Genomic DNA, 23371 nt, shown 5'->3' on the forward strand with positions numbered 1-23371 from the left:
TGAAAGTTTGGAGTCTGGTGGAGAGTCTTATTGTGCGGATACATTGAGGATACATTGCTTTTGGATTGATTCATTGCCCCTGATGAAGTCTTAAGGGACGAAACGCGTTGGTCCGCGGATTCATGTTATATGTGGCATCCGTAAGAATATGAAAATGTGGATGAATCTTTATATTCTGGAGAACCTTCAATAAATGTCCATTTGTTTTTAAAAAAGTATTAATTATTTAGTATCATTGTTTGTATACAGCCACTGAGTGGTAATATATATATATATATATATATATATATATATATATAGAGGGGTTTGTGAGCAGCACTCCCACTAATTTAGAAGAACTTGCTCCGGTGCCCTCTCAGTGAGGGATTTGTGGTCCCGCAAAATAGTACGGTTTGAAGGCGGCACACAAGCGAATAATACTGCAGAATGGTGTGATTAAACGTTTTCAATGTTTATTACCATCGTATACACACATAAGCCTCAATTAAAAGTGCATTGTAACACAGCACCCAGTTGGAACACAGCAAAAGTGTTGAACTTAAGACCAAAATTCCCTTAGGGTCAGGGTGTAACATTTTATCTGACAGGGGACGAGTTTAAGATGCGCCTGATTTATTTATGAACATACCGGCTGAAATACAGGCAGGCGGGTGGGCTCTCTCTGTGCTGTATGAAAGCCAGGGTTGCGGGTCGGCGAGTTGGGTGGGGGCCGCTGCACAGCATGCACAGAGCGGAGGCAGGCTGGCTCCAGGCTCCAATATTGTGGCACCCTGCGTGACCGCGCAACTAACATGCCTGGAGCCGGCTGCAGTGCTGACAGGTGAGCGGGCGGCGGCCAGCAACATACCCGCACAGCTTACAGGGAACAGTACAGAGTAGGGAGGGGGCGGGAGACGTAGAGGAGGAGCGGGCTGCACGGCTCCGGCACCCTTTGATCTCTTGGCACCCGGAGCTTGTGCTCCACCGGCTCTGCCCTCCCTGGGTCCGCTCATCTTAGCATTAGAGAGATTGACTGCGCAGGAAAGCTCCCTCCTCACTGTGTCAGAGACATTTGGGCCTAGTACCTGATTGCTGGGCTGCTCATTTTTTGGAGCTGTGCAATCAGATATACACTGCCTACCACAGCAAAATCCCACCCCATGCAAGCTTGTGATTTGCTTAGCAGGGCTTGCGAAAATTAGCTGGATCGGTAAATACTGTGGCTTCAAATCCATTCGCAAATCACTTACTATCAAATGATTTTTCCACTGTGTGCAGTCTGCGCATAGCCCAGGACTTACCCAGCTGCTGCGATAAAAATTAGAGCTGTCACACGCCTTCCCCTAAATCACCTGGTCAACAGCCGGTTAGCACCATCAAAAGCCGGCTTTCTGTCAATCAACTTGTGCATGGCCTGCGATAAAAAAATAGCAGGACATAATCGCAAGATGGCCTCACGCAGCACTGTGGGAGAGGTCATGACCTCCTTCCAACAGTGCAGGAAGCAGAAGTACGTAGATGGGCAGGCAGTGGCCATCAGGTGAGTAGTGCAGGTTCCACACTGTGTATGGTCTTTATAAAGTGAGTGATTCTAGATACCTTTCTATTGTATTAAGCATACATATTCATAATGGTTGGGATTTTGAAATGAATATATATATATATATATATATATATATATTCACAAGTCAGTAGAATCCTATATGTGGGTAGGCTTTTATATTTTATAAAATAGCCCATTTTAGCTGATACAGTACCTTACATATTTGGGGTCAAGTTTTATATATGTTTTTTCAATGATCACAGATATAGTTGCCAATATTTGCCAATCTATGTCGGAAGTAATAATAAGCAAGATTTTATTTCTAACAAAAAAATGCATGCAAACATCTTTATGATTCCCACTTTGGAATTAATTATATCTACAAAATGATTGATACATTTTTTAGCATACACATTTAAAAAGTCAATTTGTACTCAAATTGCACTTAAACGTCTGTAATATCCATCCGGTTTATGCTTACGATTATTATGCAATTCTTTTTTTAGTGCCAATTACAAAAATGTCAACATCTGGCAGATGTAAGCTATGCTAACTTATGGAAGATTTTATCTTCATGTATGCAATAGTCACTAAAATCATGTCTCAGTTCCAATCTTGTGTTCCTGTTACTAAAAAGGTCATTAGGGTGAAATCATTGTTTTCCGTGTCAAAAGTTTTTTTTGGTGTCTAATGTATTTTACTAAGCAGAACGTCTTCTACGTCTATCACAGTTTTCTCTAAGGTCCTTGTAACAAATCTTGTTAAAAAGAAGCAGTTATGGTGGCTATGGGGAAGCTAAAGGGTAAATGTACTAAGATAGAGTTTGATTAAAGGTGGGATTGTCCATAGCAACCAATCAAATGCTATTTATTTAAGTAGCTCCTTCTAGATGTTAATAGAATCTGATTGACTATTATGGGCAAAATTCCATCTTCAATAGAACCCCCATCTTAGTAATTGACCTAAAGGTCAATGAACAGCCATTAAAGTCTGCATCGGCTCATATAGTACTTTATATGAATCCAATTTAAAAAAGCAGAATACCTTACTTATCTCAAAACACTAAAACATCACTAAAGTTTCAAACAGGACAGGACTGAAATGAAAAGTAATTCTAAAAAAAAAATAGAGATTAATTTTAGCCATACATCTTTGCTTGGCGATACTATTGTAAGTTGCAAAAAGGTCAGTTTCCAGTTTGACCACCAATGTGGGATGTAGTAGCAGAACTTGTGGGTTTTAGGCCCAGGTGCCAAAATTTAGTTCCTCCTCCTTCCCTGGTTTGGGAAGCAGTGGGCCCCTTAGTCCTCAGGGGCCCTGGTGTAATGCACCTGCTGCACCAATGATAATTCCACCTCTGGTAGGAAGCCAAGCTGGATAGATCTGACTGAGATGGCAGATGACCCAGGACCTGTTAGCATGTGAAACACAAAGGGAGGGATACACTAATGCAAAACTGCAGTACAAACCCCTTAACCGGGTTTACCGGATTTCCTTATTCTCTAACCCCCCTCTGCCATTGCAGCGCTGCAGAGGGCATCGCCAGCTTTCACTGAATTCAGCCCTGTTCCAATGGTGGGGGGTCTTTGCGCATGTGAATACCCCAGGAGCTAAAGGCTTCAGCGAGTTTCCCACTCGCCGAGCCATTCGCTCCAGAGGGGGTGGGAGGGGGCACACAGGTGGATGGATCAGGGGGGAACACCCACCATTTTATGGGCATCCCCATGAAAATGCTGGGCGTTCCCCTGGGAACACGTGTAGGCCGATGCCTGCCGATGGCGGTGGGCTGCCATCACGTCAGCGCCCGCCCCCTCTTCGGCGGACCCCAAAGGAAATAAAAGTCAGTTCAGACTGACTTTTATTTCAGAAGGGGAGAGAAATCATTTGATGGTCAACGACCATCAAACAATTTCTCTCCCCTTTCAGCTGCATGCAGAGGGATGTGTTTGCGTACATCCACTCACCTGTTACTAAGGGGATTCTGCAGCAATGGGGCGGGTATTCGTCCAGGTGGCGGGCATCGTTCAGCCACTCGCTAAGCAACGAATGACTGCTGCTTAGATAGTGGTGTTGAATCACCCCCCAAATGAAAAGATTGTGGGAATTTAACAAATCCTAAATTCAATGATGAAACCCAGTAACTTCTGCAATGCTGTTGCCCCAAGACTATGGTGCCTGCCACATTGTCAGTAGTATAGCAATGAGGCTTTGGGGTTCTGAAATACTTTTAGGTTTTATTAATAGAATGTTATAATCATTGGTGTCTGGAATCAGGCTTTAGTGTATGTACATTATATGACTTGAAGTCATGCAAACGTACAGAATGTTTATTTATGTAATGTAATGTGGAGTGTCCAACCTGGGTCACATTTGGAGAAATGCACTCATTTGTTTGTTCTTTCTGTGCATGACTCATTTTAATTCCTCCATTAACAACAGCATTTACTTATTTCACACATATATAAATAATCTTACAAAATATGAGTCATTTTTTATAAAGAACATGGAGGCAGTAACACATATCTATTCATAAACCATTCAGTGCTAGACTGTAGACTACCCTGTAACTCACCCGACACCTCGCTGGCCACACGGTGAAAGCTTTCCATCATTGCTCCTCCAAAATGTTGATTTTAACTTGTACACTGATAGCTTTATGTTACAAGCTACTTATGAGAAAACATACTTCCTGCAGATAATTTGTATATGGAATTCTATATTGCTGAAATGAAAAGAGAAATATCTAGGACTATATTTAGTCTCTGCACTGTACAGAATGTACACATCATAGGTCATGCTGCATGAAAATGTTAGAGACCAATACTAGGGGCCTTGTGAGATGTATTTCATATTTTGTATTCTTGTATTTTATGCTATAGAATTAGTTTTTTATTACCGGAGCCGGTCCTAGACATAGGCAAACAAGGCAAATACCTAGAGGCATATATTTTATGCCCTGCGCTGGCCCAGCAGGGAGCAGCACTGCTTTCAGTCACTGGTGGATCCAGGGTAGGGAGGGGGCTACAAAGCAACGGTGCAGACAGCAATGTCATCAGTGCTGATAATGAGTCAAACTACTCATTAAAGTATGCTGCAGCTGGCTTGCAACAATTCAGGCGGCAAACCTGCCGGCCTGAATCTAGTCTCCCCTAACGTTCTCTTCCCCTCCTCTTTCCTGCTGCCCTCTGATGCTGCGGTTGCCGCGCTCAAAGACGCGATCTAGTGAAAGACCCTGGTCAGTGGCGTAACGAAAACTTTTGCTCCCCCCCGCCGGGCCAATTTTGCCGCCCCCCCCCCCGGGACAATTTTGCCGCTGCACCCCGTTAAAAGACCCCCCCGGGGAGCTGGCAGGGGGGTCCGTGCGGTGCGGAGGTGCCTGTATTCAGGGAGAGCCTGGAGGTCCCTGCGCCTGCGGCGCTGAGTATGATGTTGCCGGCCGGAGTCCCTGCAGTGAAGTGGAAATAACGCGCTAAGATAGCGCGTTATTTCCACTTCACTGCAGGGACCCCGGCCGGCAGCATCATACTCAGCGCCGCAGGCGCAGGGACCTCCAGGCTCTCCCTGAATACAGGTACCTCCGCGCCGCACGGACCCCCCTGCCAGCTCCCCGCTGCACCCACAAGCAGTGGGGAGCTGGCGGAGAAAAAATAGCGCCCGCAGACCCCCGGCGCCTCCCCGCCACCGTGGGGGCTGCGGCCTTATAGTTACGCCACTGACCCTGGTGTGAAAACTACAATAGAGGACCTACTACTGCCTTAGGTACACCATGCTGTCTGTACTCCAGGGGACAGGACGGGAAACAGGGAACACATTCCTGCCTCCCCTTCATCTTACGTAACTCACCAGCCTCTTTTCTCTATTCCTCCCCTCCTCTCTCTGTTAAACTCACACACCCCTCTCTCATCTCTCCCTCACCACCACTTCTGTCTTTCTCTCTCTCTCTCTCTCTGGGCCAGATGCACTAAGCTTCAAAAGTGATAAAATGGAGAGGGATAAACAGCCAATCAGCTCCTGTCTGACATTTTCCAAACACAGTTTGTGACATGGCAGGTAGGAGCTGATTGGCTGGTTGTTAATCTCTCACCATTTTATAATTTTTTAAACTTTGAAACTTAGTGCATCTGGCCCTCAATCCCTCTCTCATGTCTTTTTCTTGTCTCTCCCCTTCTTTCTCTCTCCCACCCCTCTCTCCTCTTTGTCTATCTCCCTGTCTTAATCATTCTACCCCTTCCCTCTCTCTCTCTCTCTTTCTTTCTCTTTGTCTCCCTCTTTCTTTCTATCTCTCCTCTTTCGACTCTCTCATCCACCCTCTCTCTTCCCTCCCACCTTCCCCTCTCTCATCTCTCGCTCCCCTCTTTCTCTGTTTCTATTTTCCTCTCCCGACCCCCACCTATCTCATCTCTCCTACCTCTGTATTGTTCTCTCTCATCTAGCTCCCTCTCCCCTATCTCCACGCAATAGTGTGGTGTAATGTAAATGAGGATCAATATGTTCTGGTGTACTGGGAGTAATGGATAAAAAACTAACACAATCGGGCGCAAATTGTACTTAAAATATGCTCAAATAATGGATTAATTAATTAGTCAATTAGCTTAATTAGGTCAGTCAACCAATTAAGAACAGTTGTGGATCACACAAAATTTATACTAAAGGCTGCTCCCAATGATAATTCGGGTATTACCCAACTAGAAACAGATATAAATCAGTGTATACCTATTGTATTTTATTATATGTATGTATACAAGTATACACACTGATACCCCTTTCAGACATACGCGAAAATCACGGTTTTTTTCACATGAACGCGCCCAAACCCGGGACTAGCATATGTCTGAAAGGGTATACCCGGGATTTCACTCCCGGATACTGAGCACCTGCAATTGATGAGGGTTTTTCCCGGTATTTAACTCCCGGGTATAATACCCGGCTTATGTCTGAATGGGTTTACCCGGGTTTTTCAGTTTTAAACATGTGATGTTGTTTTTTTTGCTGCTGGGGCGTGTCCCATTTTAATGATGAAACACTGAAATGCTTGAAAAGCCTGGCTTATGTGTGAAAGGGGTCTACCCGGGTTTTTCCCAGATTTGAGGTGTAGTGTGAAAGGGGGTCTGTTACTAAAATCCCGGGAGTGACCTGGGTTGAAAATCACGGGTAAACATGGACAAAATCCCGGGTAGTATGTCTAAAAGGGGTATGAGAGTGCTCTCTCAGTGTGTATTCTTGTATACATACATATTATTAAATACAATAGGTATACACTGATTTATATTTGTTGGGAGTAATGGACACTACTGTGTGACGTAACATAAATAAGGGGTAATGTCATGTGATATAATGTGAATGAATACAGTTGCACTACTGTGTGGTGTCATTTGATTTGATTTGGGGGTGCTATTGTATCACCAGGCCCTTTCCCAGCAAGAAAATTCCCATTTTGGGGGGGCACACTGTCCCTCTTTAAAATAAGGGAGGTGAGGTGAGCAATGTTCTTGCTGGTACAGGGCAGTAAAATGCATTAAAATGAAGATTAGTATGGTCAAGGGGTGTTGGGTTTTGTGGCTGCTGCTGTGATCTTTGCTGTAGAGTGAAGTCATGGGTCAGAGGTGGAACTAGTGGCAGTGCTAGGGGGCACCAGCCAAAATCTTGCCTCAAAATCAAAGTGGTAAGGGTCGACTCTGTTTATTACAGTGTAGTTTGTAAGCCAGTAAATTGTTTATTCAAGTACTGGGAGTCAATCAGGTGCAGTGGTTCTCCTTCTCCTGTTGCAATGATTATCTGTATTGCAATTGCTAACATCATCGTATATCAGTTCACCCTTCAGAGCCTGAATGCCTCTGTAGGAACGCAGGCTGATCTGATCTCCCAGAGTGCAGAGGCCTCTCCAGCAACAAGTGGGGTCACAGCCACTAACGTATGCATGCCAAGAAAACGCAGTTAGAACAGTCATGACATGCCTTCATTCACCCAAGTACTCCCCATTACCACCCCCTCACTCACATGCGCAGTGTGAAAACATTGATCAAAATGGGTGCAATAGCCAGATAAACACCATTATCGACCAGCAAAGGTCCATTCTACTTTACATGATAAAATTAAAATGCAGAGATATCAGTACATACTGTACATCGGCAAACATATGGAAGCATAGCATAACTGGTGAAAGATTCATCCTTCCTTGATGGAAATGCTCTTTATTTATAATATACAATAAAGAAAGTTAGGTTTTATCATTGGGCTATAGTACATCAGTGATGTCTCCCACTGTTGTTTTCGGTCCACAAACCATTGTACATACTGACATACAGTACAGTAGTAGAACAATTTATAAAACACATTCATATAAACTTGCCTCTAGATTATCAGAGTGCTAATGTGACTGACAGATGCATTAAGTGTTACTTTTGTTAGCATTGTCTATTTAGATCATGGAAATGAAATACATCACACTTCAGTAAATTTTAAATATGTTAAGGTTATTTTATGCCCGTCTGTAGAGGTGACAATAACAAGTATCTTCTAGTGGTGTATTTATTTTTAAAATAAATTGATACATAAAATGCTGGTTATGTGTTTACCAAAGTCAAAATATGTAGCTTTAGTTATAACTCTATGTTTATAATATAAGTTTATCGGTAATGTTGTAACTGTGGTCTTATACCCTCATCCAGCATCAGATGCAATTGTGAATTATCGTTCAATGAGGGCTGGTGGTCATTGGAACTCGCTGCTGCTCCTTATCCCCCGTCACAGTTAAGTGATGCTGCAAAGCTGCAGCTCACTTTACAGCACCGAAGTTTAAAGCAGAATGGAGCCCCAATGACCAGCAGCCCTCCAGAATCTTATCATGGATACCCAAGTGTTGGTAAGAATGATCAGGGTTGGGGGGGGGGGCTGCAATGTGTCATCGCAGACAGAGCTTTTTCACAAGCTCTGTCCCAGCATGCGATAATTTCTACATCTGTGCAATGTAATCAATTATTGGGAACCTATACAATTGTGACCTACTGTAAGTCACACAAAAGCGCTGGTTCTAATATCAGTCAAACTGTTAGCATTCAATAGAATAGACCTCAATATAATTGTACACCTAAATAACAGAAAGCAGCAAAGTTTACACCAACTGGGTACTGCTGCAGCCCCTAACAGGAGGGCATGTGCCTCTGAAAGACAATGTGGGGATTTTTAAGTTTCTGTGGCAAAAGCTCACAGTTACTAATCAGAGGCGCAGCTGTACTCAGTCACATAAATAACCAGATGGGATTTATAGACACATTATAACAATTTATTTAAAAACATTCATAAAACATAATTTAAATTGCAACTAACACACAGGCATACAAGACAAACAACATACAACACTGAAGTCACTGGTACAGATGGCTATGAGGCTGGAAATGGCTCTGAGTCTTTGGGCATAAGTATGCAAAGTAACAAGGCAGAACACCTATAGTTACCAGTCCCGCTCTTAGTGGATATTATCAAATGGCAATATTGTATTCCTGGGATGATGATGGTAATAACCAGGTATGCAGCTCCCCTTCGTTTACCAGAGTAGCTCTTCGGACAGCTGTTTTGATTGGAGGTATTTGCTGCAGCCAATCAGAGTCCAACAAACCGCTCTTTAATTTTATAGAATCAGCTGTAATTAATAGAGTCGGGGCAGGGTACAGTTCAAAACATTTTTCTCCGCCTATGTAAAACACATCAGCGGCTTCCTCAGTTGAACTGTGATGCTGTAGAGTATCGGCTTTTATATCTGCCGCTTTCCCGCGGTTGTTATTGCCATATTTCCAGGTTTGTGTTCCAAGCCTCATTCTGATCTCACAAATGTATAGCCTCTTGTGGCCATCTTGATTGTGCGTTCCACACCTCTATGTGGATTTCTGGCTATTCCCTTGTATCTTAGGCTTTAGCAGCCATCTTTAATATGCGTTCCACGCCTCTGTGGTGGTTCTTATACAGTTCCTTAAGCCATCCAAGCCTCTTTTTCAATAGCATCCATTGCCCAATCTATAGAGATATTAACAGACTTTTTATTATTAAAAACCATTCTCTGTTTCTATGACTGTTTATCAGGTTTCTGCCTCTTTATATTCAGCCACTCTAGCCCAAGCCATATTTTAACTCGTAATGTAGGTATATTTCATATACTTATAACAGTAGTACCAGAACAATTAACATGTATAACAAAAAAACATATACATATACAAAAATTAATAGAGGATTATCTGGAATATTAAAATGAAAATAATCATATATATATAATATAAAAATAAAAGAGCATATCATGAAAAAAAAATATATATAATCACACACCTGCTGCCTCCTGTGCCTCGTCTTGGGGAAGGGCACTGCGTTGCCCGAAACGTCGACTTACACCTTTTTGATGATGACGAAAGATAAAGTTTGTTTTTATACTTTCGAGAAAAGTCTGGTGAGTTCTCCTTGATTTACAAATTCTATAATCATACTAATAAATAATAAAAAAATAATAATGAAGGGTAAAGGGTAAATAATAAATTAAATAAAAATAAAAAAGAAGAAATTATATATAAAATATGTAAAGAATAATCAATTATAATAAATAAAATAATAATAATCATAATGATATTTAATTCTAGCAAAAAAAATAATAATAATAATAATATTTAATAATAATATATACATACATTGTATAATGTAGTGCACTGGTGTATTTACAGTACACTTATATCTGAGAATTACTTACAGATGCATTTGATAGTGGTCATTTAAACTTGCTAATATAAGCATTATAACATTATTTTCTATTGTAGATTTTAGGTTCACAAGGTTCATTGGCACAAAAACTGAAGTATGCCTTCTACAAAATGAATCCGCACCTTTCCAGATCATTTAACTATCTCATTCTGTAAATGAAGCATGATTTATGACTAGTAGCAATAAACACATATTTCTCCACGCATGTGCACCCATCAAACCTACTAATTTTTAATGTGTGCCATCTCATGCGCTATCTTGTTACTATCCATGTGCAGACCCATAAATATATGTAAACAGGATTTAGGGAAGATGAATCATTACCATAATGGGCAGTATTCAATGAGAATATTCTCCATGCATGGCGAGAGTTTTTTTTTCTCTCGCCATGCACTCGCCGTGCTTTTACGGAGAGTCTCCATGTTTGGAGATTCTCCGTCAATGGTCTTTATACAATGTTGCAGGGGCTCGTTGCCCCTCGCGAAGAATCTTAACCCCTGCAGTGGACGAGCGTCCGCTGCAGGGAGCCGTGGGACAGTGGCAGGCAGGGAGATTGAAGTCTCCCTGCCTGCCCCAGAACGTAGGTGGAGGGGAGCTGGGCTCCCCTGGACCAAGGCAGCACAGGCTGCCCCCCCCCAGAGGCAGCAGGGGACCGGGTATATTCACTGCTCCCGATTGTGCATATGTAATGATCGGTTGCAGTGAATACTGTGCTATAAGCACATGAATAAAAACAGCATGCCCCTTCACAGAATAAAATTCCTGATTTTTTTTACACCAAAATTAAAAAAAAAAACTTTTATTTTAAAAGATCACATTCCACTTCTCCATGAAAAGATGGAGAATTGCTACATGGAGAGACACTGCGAAAATCACTTAGAAAGACGGCGAAAATATCACATTGAATAGGGTGGTTCACATTTGAGACCAAAATTCTCCGTCCAACGCGAAAAAAGCACAAATTCTCCATAAAGCAAGGAGAATTTTTCTCATTGAATACTGCCCAATGTGTGTTGTAATAATGCAGTATAATATACAGTATGGTACTATTCTGATCCAAAAACATATTAGCATTGTACGTATTAGTAGAGACCCAGCATTAATAATTAAGTATAACTAAATATCAAATGCAAGTATTATTATACAGAACTGTACAGTAAACATAACAATTCTGTTTTGAAATCTATCAAGTGAAAACCTTTGGATTTATATATGTTACACTGTAAACTACACACGCAGATTTAAGTTAAAGAAAGTGTTAATATTGTACATTTTAGTTTCATTTCAAAGCTATTACTCTAATTTTCTAATTTCTATTGGGATGCTGTTATGAAAAAGATTAATGTTATTGCTAATGATAAACCATTAAAATAGTTCATTATCCTCCATTAATCTACGCACAAATGGCAAACTCTGATTAGTAATTGGATAATAATAAAATGACTAACCAGTGTTCTGACACTAATATAATATTAAACAAAAGGTCTTTTTCAGCTCCACAGCGCTCTCTATAATCGCTGCCTGGTTTTTTGTTCAAGGAGCACCACTCCTTAATATATGCAATCACAAACAAAGAGGAACAATAACCGGCGCTGATTAATCAATGGTGACTTGTGAGTGGGTTTCCTCTTTATTATCCACAAGTTCTACTGGAATCCCAGTCAGTTTCTCTATTGGACCACACTGACCTGAGTGTGGGTCCCTATGTACACATAGCGTTTTCTTTATCCAAACTTCCTTATTCACCAATCCACATGTCACAATTGATCCCAAAACTGACCTGGGAAATGGTCCCTATATTCACATAAAGGTATCTTTGGATAAAGCGTGTTCTCCAATATACTCCAGAGTTAACCAGCAGTGCACACCATTAGCGTTAGGAAACACACTGACCTGTATATAGGTCCCTATGTTCACGTAGCATGTTCTTTAGTCGCTCACTCCTCTTTAGACCAAAGTATGAACGATAGTCGGATTTTCTCCAAGACAAGTTTAATTTCCAAATAGGTAAAAACATACAATAAAATTTAAAAAGTAGTAAAAAATGGGAGCTTTTCACAGGTATAGACCAATAACACTAATATATTCCTCCTCACCCAGAATGAGTTGGAACAATCTGTGATGCCCTGATGGTAGGGTTGATATCGGCCTCCCCTGTGTCCAGCGTCCCTGTACACCAACGCGTTTCTGACGTCACCGTCCTTCCTCAGGGTGTACTAGACACATGTCCCTTTGGGATATATATACCCAAAGGGGTCATTCAAGAGGAGGGGTTATCCCTCCCCTCACCGTGGTTGTATATAAAACCCGGAGACAACAAGATAAACATCGTATTTTTCTCCCACTAAAATACATTGCACAAGCCCCTCTCTCAACATACAACATCCAATGGCTACACATTGCAAGTTAAAAATTAAACATTGTTAGATGATTTAACATACTCATAACACATTTCATTCCCGGTATTTACACATTCCCCAATCGTAATTCCTGCTCCCCATTGTCCAACGAACGAGTCCGTTGGTGTCACTTCCTCCCGATGACACGCATATCTGGTTTCTTGTATACAACCAGAACTTCCTATCGCTCGTATCCCGGACATATTGCTTCCGGTTCAGGGTGTATCGCGTATTGACCGTCTGACTCCCATACGTGGTCGGAAGCCGCTTCCGGTGTTTGGTGCGCATACGGCTGAAGCGCACATTTCCTCCTTTCATTACAATCCGGAAGCTGGGTTATATTATGTCCGGTATTTGACACGCATACCAGCGCATCTTATGGACCGCATATCCCATCTCTCAATGGCTCATTTTAAGCATAAAACATTAAGAAAGAAAGACAGCAATTAATCTCAAGGAACATGTACCAAATACATAACTGTGCAAAAGTGATACCACAAAAATAACACACTACAAATTTAATCAAACTGGCAAGAAATACGAGATTAGGGATTTTATAACTTGTAGCTCTAAATACTGTATTTATTTGTTGGAATGCACTTGTGGGAGCCAGTATGTGGGAAAGACCACCCGCATGCTCAAGGTGAGACTTGCGGAGCATGCTAGGAACATCAAGTTGGGTCTAGAGACACATAGTGTGTCTATGCATTTTAAAACCATGCATAGCCAAGACACTAAACATTTGGTCTCCTTTTGTGGTATAAAGACTGTCCCCACACAGTGGAGAAACGGAGATCGGGATACCACTTTGGCCAGGACCGAAATGAGGACGATACATGCATTGAGGACCTTGGTTCCACGAAGGCTCAATGCAGACTTCGAACTCAAATGGTTCCTTTAAAGTGTTTTGGAGGTTGATAATTGCTCTTAGAATACCAGAAAATCCCCAGAGAGATTTTTTATAATTTTATGGGAATTGTTTATCTTATATATGAAATGGTTTCTATTTTTACTATTTATATACAAATTCTATATTTTAACATGTATATAGAATATGTATTTGGTGCATGTTCCATGAGATTAATTGCTGTCTTTCTTTCTTAATGTTTTATGCTTAAAACGAGCCATTGAGAGATGGGATATGCGGTCCATAAGATGCGCTGGTATGCGTGTCAAATACCGGACATAATATAACCCAGCTTCCGGATTGTAATGAAAGGAGGAAATATGCACTTCAGCCGTATGCGCACCAAACACCGGAAGCGGCTTCCGACCACGTATGGGAGTCAGACCGTCAATACACGATACACCCTGAACCGGAAGCAATATGTCCGGGATACGAGCGATAGGAAGTTCTGGTTGTATACAAGAAACCAGATATGCGTGTCACCGGGAGGAAGTGACACCAACGGACTCGTTCGTTGGACAATGGGGAGCGGGAATTACGATTGGGGAATGTGTAAATACCGGGAATGAAATGTGTTATGAGTATGTTAAATCATCTAACAATGTTTAATTTTTAACTTGCAATGTGTAGCCATTGGATGTTGTATGTTGAGAGAGGGGCTTGTGCAATGTATTTTAGTGGGAGAAAAATACGATGATTATCTTGTTGTCTCCGGGTTTTATATACAACCACGGTGAGGGGAGGGATAACCCCTCCTCTTGAATGACCCCTTTGGGTATATATATCCCAAAGGGACATGTGTCTAGTACACCCTGAGGAAGGACGGTGACGTCAGAAACGCGTTGGTGTACAGGGACGCTGGACACAGGGGAGGCCGATATCAACCCTACCATCAGGGCATCACAGATTGTTCCAACTCATTCTGGGTGAGGAGGAATATATTAGTGTTATTGGTCTATACCTGTGAAAAGCTCCCATTTTTTACTACTTTTTACATTTTATTGTATGTTTTTACCTATTTGGAAATTAAACTTGTCTTGTAGAAAATCCGACTATCGTTCATACTTTGGTCTAAAGAGGAGTGAGCGACTAAAGAACACGCTACGTGAACATAGGGACCTATATACAGGTCAGTGTGTTTCCTAACGCTAATGGTGTGCACTGCTGGTTAACTCTGGAGTATATTGGAGAACACGCTTTATCCAAAGATACCTTTATGTGAATACAGGGACCATTTCCCAGGTCAGTTTTGGGATCAATTGTGACATGTGGATTGGTGAATAAGGAAGTTTGGATAAAGAAAACGCTATGTGTACATAGGGACCCACACTCAGGTCAGTGTGGTCCAATAGAGAAACCCACTGGGATTCCAGTAGAACTTGTGGATAATAAAGAGGAAACCCACTCACAAGTCACCATTGATTAATCAGCGCCGGTTATTGTTCCTCTTTGTTTGTGATTACTAATATAATATTCCTATATTACAGTATTTCACAATAATGTTATTCCTTAAAGAGAACCTGCTTTGTTGGGTATATGCTTTCTTATACCTGCACTAACAAGGTTTATCGGGCATTCTAATTGTCAAAGCTCACACACTAATAAACATTACGATCTCTTCATCAGTGCGCTAAACCAATGAACCGCATTGGCATGAAGCTGGGGGTCACAAATAATGACAATCAGTGGCTGTTGCTGTCTGGGGGGGGGTAGCAAACATACACATACATGTAATGTTGTACAGTATTTAATATATGTGCAGGCTGCCTGTCCCCTGGATCAGCAGCATTGTGTTCAATTGAGGCGCTACAGCATCCAGGACACATTATACGGCTGGTCTCTCCTTTTTAACTCAGCCTCCAGACTCCTGTCAACCCATCCAATGGGAGTCCAGGGATGGGCTTAGAAGGTGAAGTGCAAATGAATGCAGCATTGCGGAAGCAGTGGCACCTATGAAACACACAATGCTGCTGATCCCCATGAACAAGCATCCAACATATACATATTATTATGAGTTGTACACATGTCAGCTGCATCTTCACTTGAGGGTGAATGGGTGTAACTAGGCTACAGCTAGATGTTGGCTAAGTGTTCAAGAGGGCATCCTGTGTAGACAGACTATGCATAGTTAGGCATTTGCAGGGTCCCGGACGATTTTACACTAATCTTTTGCACTAGGTACTATATAGAGTGGATGCATATGCACACTATACATAGTAACATAGTAGTTGAAGTAAAAAAAAAAGACTTTAGCCCATCAAGTTTAACCTGTATATGATCTCCCACAGTTTAAATGACCCAGATGAGGTTACTGCCTATCTGTTATAAATTATATTTCCAACGACCCAAAACTTCTGTCCAATTTATTAAATGTATCCTTTTTTAAATGTATCAGTTGAGTCTGCCAATACAACCTTCTCTGGCATAGTATTCCATTTCTTAACTTGTTCACTTTATTGATCCTTTATGTATTTATACTGTATATATTAATCATATCCTCACTTACATGCCTCTCTAATGTAAACATACCAAACCGAGCTGGCCTTTCCATATAACCCAATGACTCTAACCCATCTTTTTTTTGCTCTTCTCTGAACCTTTTCAAGTTCCAAGATGTCATTTTTATGGACTGGTGCCCAGACCTGTACACAGACCCGGCCGTAGGCATAGACAAACTATGCCAACCTCTACATGGGGGAGGTCGAAGACCTCCTAGTGTGGGGGGGCGACTGGAGCGCGAATCTGGTTCTCTATGGCCGTTACATTGATGATCTTTTTATTATTTGGGATGGGGACAGCACTTCTGCACTTTCTTTCGTCACTCACTTGAATTCTAATTCATTTAATTTAAAATTCACCCATGTCTATAATGTTGAACGTATCGATTTTTTGGATATTAGTTTAACAATTGAAGAAGGTCAAATCCAGACCTCCAACTTTCGTAAAGAAGTAAATACTGATTCTTATCTCCACTATACGAGTGCACATCATCCGTCCTGGATCAAAAACATACCGAAAGGCCAAATGTTAAGGCTAAGACGTAACTGCTCTAAAATAGAAACGTTCGAGGAACAAGCTAGGGGTTTAGGACACTCCTTTAAAGTACGGGGATACCCAGATGGTCTAATAGAAGGTGCTATCAAAGAAGTCCGAGCCTGTGAGAGAACAGCACTATTAAAAGGAAACCACATTCCCAGGCTCCTTCTGAGAGTGAAAATAAGAAACATCTTTCCTTCATCTCGACCTATAATTCACAATATGTAGAGATCAAGAAGATTGTACAAAAAAATTTCCCCATTCTTAAACAGGATCCAACATTAAGGAGTATTTTACCCTCACATCCGACGTTCATATTTAAGAAAAATAAATCTTTTAAAACAATGTTAGCTCCTAGTGTCCTCAGGGAGGAAACTAAGATCAAAAAGAGTGTACATTCAGGAGACTCAACCCTGCCCACCATGTGGTTATCACAAAGGGTGAATGGCTGTTACAAATGTGGCAGAACTTCATGCATAACCTGTAAATTTATCGACATTAGGACCACAATGTTTACAATTGAAGGGGAGAGTAAACCGATTGAAATTAGGGGTCTAATTAATTGCAACACAGACTTCGTAATTTACGTTTTGTCCTGTAGTTGCAATCTCAAGTACGTTGGGAGAACAACAAGAGCGCTAAGAACGCGTTTCTTAGAGCACAGAAAAAACATTAAAAATAGAAACATGCTACATAGTGTATCTAGGCACTTTGCGGAACACCATAATGGTGACTCAGAGTGCTTAAAAGTACTGTGAATAGAACATATTAATACCAGTAAACGAGGAGGAAATAGATACAAAATATTATGTAGACAAGAGATATACTGGATATTTAAATTTGACTCGCTGTTCCCCAAAGGACTGAACGAGTCCCTGGAGCTAAACACTGTCCTTTAAGTATAGTCTCATCAAAATATATAATCCTTACAGTGAAGAATAACTCTTCGATATACTTGCGTCTTTAGATTATCGTCTGTATTTGCGTAGGATGGTTTTCTGAGAATACCTATCTGAGAGTTGTAACTGATATTATGAACCATCACTAATAATGAATTATTATTGGGGTATCGTCTATCCTGATCATTAATGCCACCACTACCTATATGGTGATGAATGGTATTATGTGTATTCAATTAGTCAGTTGAATGTCCTATATCTACTCTATATATTAATTGTTCAGTTATTATTAATTATTAAATTCTTCTAACATTAGTATTTTTTATTATTTATTATTATTATTTTTTGTTTAGTATATTTAATTATTTATTCATATCTTTTAGTTTCCATTATATAAATATTTTGACCATCATCATTTACTATTTTTTATTTCTGTTGCCGTGTTTTATATGGATCCGATCCGATTTGCCGGCGGTCGGGATCCCGGCGGTCGGAATCCCGACACTGGAATCCCGTCCGCCGAAATCCGGACAAGGGGGGGGACATGGATCGCCCCCCCTTGCGGGCTCGCTGCGCTCGCCATGCAGCGGGCCCGGTGCCTCGCTACGCTCGGCACGCTATTTTATTCTCCCTCTATGGGTGTCGTGGACACCCACAGAGGGAGAAAGTTTCGGGATTTCGGCGGTCGGGATTCCAGTGTCGGGATTCCGACCGCCGGGATCCCGACCGCCGGCAAATTAACTGCATCCCGTTTTATATATATATTTGTGTTCGAATGAGGTGTATATAATTATTAAATGATTAACTTTCCAAAAGGAAGTTAGTGCCCATCGAAATAGTTCCCCCTTAGTGAAACCAGGTGGAAACACATCACTTCCGGCCACACAAACCCGCGATATGCGGTGATAAATTGAATAACAAATGTGCCATAAGTATCAATCACGTAACGTCACATCCGGTTTGACAAATTATATTTTATTCCCCTACACCTCCACAAGCTGTTATAGATGACGCACAGTCAATAAACATGCCGATACGTCAGTTCCGGTAGGGGAACATAGACGCACGCAACACTATGTACTACTTCCTGATTTCTGGGCTGTGCGTGACTAAGAATCTGCCGATACGTCACTTCCGGTAGGGGGATGTAGATGGATGTAACACCACACATCACATCCTGCCCTCCGGGATGTATAGATAGATCGCCGGTGACCACGATACGTCACTTCCGGCAAGAGGGGAAAATAGATGTGACACTTCTCTGACATCATAACCGGTGGAACCACATATACGTAAGTGCGTTCCAATAAGCAGGAAGCACCACACGCTCATTCCCATTGGCCGAATATCGGCTTTACACATCCGGTCTTACGTTTTAATAAAATTCTTCATATTTATCTTTCTGCCTTTTTCAATAAATATGTACTACTACGATCAAAATACACTGTTGATGTCTCGGTTATCCAGGGCCCTATGGATGATGATAATATGATTCTAAAAGCCTGGTGTAAACACTAAGCTATCATAGCCTGACCCGGAAGTAATCCATATATATATTAAATTTTTCGTCTTTCTTATGTTTAAGTGTATGTATAAATGTTTCCAATTTAGATCAATAGATTAGTCAGAATGAATTATATGTCTGTCTCCACCATAATTTATTGTTTTTATGTCATGTAACACATATCCATTGCCCAATTATGCAAATTGATGCAAGGGAGTCTGGGTATGTATATGGGTGCCCAGACAAAGGACAGTCACCTTGATAAAGCTGGAATTCAGTCCCAGCGAAACGCGTTGGTGCTAACAACTCCCCCCTCACCTTGGTTTGGACTCTGAGTGCACTTTGGACCATCTCCTGCCTATTCTTCTGATTGCCGTTTTATTTCATCCAACCACCCGATCTGGAAAGTATACATCCCCACTGGAACCACCTTTCGCACTACTGGTCGAGGTTTAAGATTGGTCCTACTTCAACATCTTTAAGGACCGATCCCTCCAGCGATTTTCCAGACAATCTTGGACTGTACTCCATCGGGACTCACTTCACGGATCAGAGCAGGTCATATTACCTTTTGGTCCTCCTCACCATTTCAGTCCTACCAACACTTGCCCCCCTATTGCCCCCATTATTATGTGGATATGTTTTTATCTTTATTTAGACTGTATTTTAATTGTTTAATAAATTGTTACATTTTTTACCATTTAGTGTCACTCACTGTCAAGCGCTGCTAAAATTCCTGTTGTTTCTTCTGTACACAGACCCGGCCGTAGGCATAGACAAACTAGGCAAATGCCTGGGGCATTTGGAATGTCTAGGGGCATGCCAAGCCTAGGACATAAAATTATTATGTTACAAAGTGGGTGTTGGATCAGCTTTTGAGCGCTCCCCATTTATGGATATAGGGTAAATTGGGGAAAGAGTAAGGTCATAAATGGTAGGGTGCCGGACGGCTCCCCGACAGTCGGGATTCCGACAGTCATTCGTCCGACTCCGGAATCCCGACTTCTCCCTCGTGGGGGTCCTCGACCCCCATAGAGGGAGAATAAAATAGATGGCAAGCGCAGCTTGCCACCGTGCCCGCAGCGTGGCGAGCACAGCGAGCCCGCAATTGGCTTCATTGCGCTCCCCACGCTGTGCTGTCGGGATTCCGACGTCTGACTAATGACTGTCGGAATCCCGACTGTCGGGGAAATATACCACACCCAAATGGTAATGGATTGTTACTTCCCTAGATCTTCTATGGTGTAGTCTTCTATTCCACCCTTTTTTTTCTCCAGTGTCTTTCTCTCCTTACATGTACTGTAGTGGATGGTATCCAGAAATAACGTGTATGGAGAAAAAGGAGATGGAAAAAATAGAAATGTGAAGTACCGTCTAACGTTTTCATCCAAATATTTGTAACAATCCAAATATAAGTAGAGATACAGATCTCCAGATTTTTTGTGCACTGGAGCACGCTAATACAAGAATTTAAGTTGATACTTGTGTGTCAGGACCCTCTGGACCCTGCTTGATAGTGATTAAAACTTATTTTACATTTGGATGAATAGGGGCAATACTGCTGCAACTCTGAATACAGAAAAAGATCCACTTTTGTTTCCAGGGTTAGAATTCTTATTCTTTATATAGAATACTATTGGTAAAAACTAAAAGCCAATTGGACTGATTTTACATGTATAAAGACAATTTGTTAGACATGAATATGACCAATACTGATAAAAGAATAGAAAATAAAAATAAAAAATAATAAAAGATGCAAAATGAATGCGTATGCTAGTGCATTGAACTGTATTTAAAATATCCTGCACAATTCCTGGTACAAGAATGGATACTGTCTGTTCTTGGGTAAGCCCTTGATATTGATCCAAAAGTAAAGATGGTGATTATATTACCGTCCACCATGGGTATGGTATAGTCCCACACTTCTGTTTGCCTCCTGGGAAGGTGTTCCAACCTGGTCCAGAAAGGGTCCAGTCCTGATGGATAGCTGGCGGTGTTAAAGCCTGGTGGGCGAGGCTCCTGTGATGGTGTAAATGAGATCAAAAATGAGTTTGATGTAAAAAGAGGAAAATTTTAACTTAGGTTAGAATTTTTCCCTATCAAATACAAAAGCCTGATCATTGAAGCATTCTATAAAATGACCTTAGCAGACTTTCAAACTCTCTGCACTGACCTCCTATCTGGTCTAGGAAGCAAGAAAAAGAAATCCAATCTTTCGATACAAGAAAAGCAAGCCATTAAGAAGCTGACTTTAGACACCTCGATAATCGTTAAAAAGGCGGATAAGGGCGGAGAATTGTTTATCTCAGACAATAAGAAGACCAAATGTTTTACTTAAAGCTAAAAAATAATCCCACAAAATCATATCTTTCAGAATTGGGAGACCTCCTGAACAATGCTAAATCAGAAGGATTCATTTCCAATAAAGAATTTCACTTTCTTTTTCCTGAGCACCCTGTGGTTCCTATTTATTATCATTTACCCAAAGTGCACAAATCCCTCACTTCAACTCCAGGGAGACTTATTATTTCAGGAATTAATTCACTCACATCAAATTTGTCTTTTTTATGTTGACTCATTTTGGCAATCACTGGTGTCCACTCTCAGGTCACACATCAAATATACAACATTGTTTCTGGAACTAATTTCTAAATGTAAAACTCATACCTCTTAACCCTTGATGTACAGAGTTTTTACTCCAACATCCCACACCATCTCGGAGTTCAAGCGATTGTGAACAAATTAAGGGAAGATGAAGACTTGGGAGTGGAACACTAACACTTTTTTGGGGATTCTATTCTATTTATTTTACAACACAATTATTTCCATTTTCTCTACACTTACTATCTTCAGGTCATGGGTACTGCCACGGGAACCAGGTTTGCTCCAAGTTACACCAATTTAAATAAGGGACAGTTTGAGGACCAACTAATCTGGGCAGACGACTTTGGCGCAAGCCTGGTTCTCTGCATTGATGATCTTTTTATTATTTGGGATGAGGATGCACTTTCAGCACAATCTTTTGTTGATCACTTGAATCACCTTCACCCAACTAATATCACCTTTCTTGATATAGCTTTGGAAATAGTTGACAACCAAATTTTCACTAAGAACTACAACAAGGAGGTTGGAAAAAACGGGATGCAGTTAATTTGCCGGCGGTCGAGATCCCGGCGGTCGGAATCCCGACACTGGAATCCCGACCGCCGAAATCCCGAAACTTTCTCCCTCTGTGGGTGTCCACGACACCCATAGAGGGAGAATAAAATAGCGTGCCGAGCGTAGCGAGGCACCGGGCCCGCTGCGTGGCGAGCGCAGCGAGCCCGCAAGGGGGGGCGATCCATGTCCCCCCCTTGTCGGGATTTCGGCGGTCGGGATTCCAGTGTCGGGATTCCGACCGCCGGGATCCCGACCGCCGGCAAATCGTATCGGATCCGAAAAAACGCCTATCTACATTTACAGAGTGAACATTATTTCCCCTGGAAGTGATCAATACCAAAGGGCCAATTTACCCACCTTAGGCATAATTGTTCGAATATTGAGAACTTCACAACACAGGTCAAAGAAATTACCTCTGCCTTTTTACACAGGGGTTATCCTAAAATCCTGGTAGAAAAAGCTTATGTCGAAGTACTCAATTGCAAAAGAGAGTGTCTCCTCACAAAGAAAAACAAAGAGAGAGATAAAGATAAAAAGGACTCGAATAGAGAACTGGCCTATATTGCAACTTACAACAACGCAAGCGACGAGATTAAAAACTTTATAAAGAAGAATTATAATATCTTGAAGCAAGACCCTCTATTAATCTAATCCCTTCCAGTAGAAGCTCTAATCTAAGCACCAAGTTACCTGAAAAATAGACCAAAATGTTGCTATTAATGCAATGGTAAAAATGGACGATTTTTGTGAAGAAGATAGTATCTCCTTAAGACATCAGTCTGTAAGGCTGTATTCACCTATTCATGGAATAGATTTTATTCGCCAATTCCTCTATTTAACAAATAGTATGTGTGCTCTCTGTTTGGTGTCCAGCCAGCAAGACACTTGCTTGAGGCAGAAGGTGGGCCCTTCTGCCTCAAGCTACAAACCACATCCTCAGACGCTGACGCCGCTACCCCTGGTGGATCTGCTGAACTTTCACTCACAGCCGCTGATAACAAGCATGCCTCTAAGTAGCACACAAGCCACTACAAGCTGATGGCACTACACATGTGAGGAGAGGATACATTCTACCCAGCTGCCAACATGATGCTGCTCTTCCCGCTGTGACAACAACACGTGGAGCACTTTTTCAATAGGAACAGACAACACACCCCCATACGCACGCTACAATGTAAGTGCCACAAGCCACTATCTATTGCACAC

Source organism: Crinia signifera, chromosome 1 (genome assembly GCF_055691185.1).
Source record: "Crinia signifera chromosome 1, ASM5569118v1, whole genome shotgun sequence".
Taxonomy (NCBI): domain Eukaryota; kingdom Metazoa; phylum Chordata; class Amphibia; order Anura; family Myobatrachidae; genus Crinia; species Crinia signifera.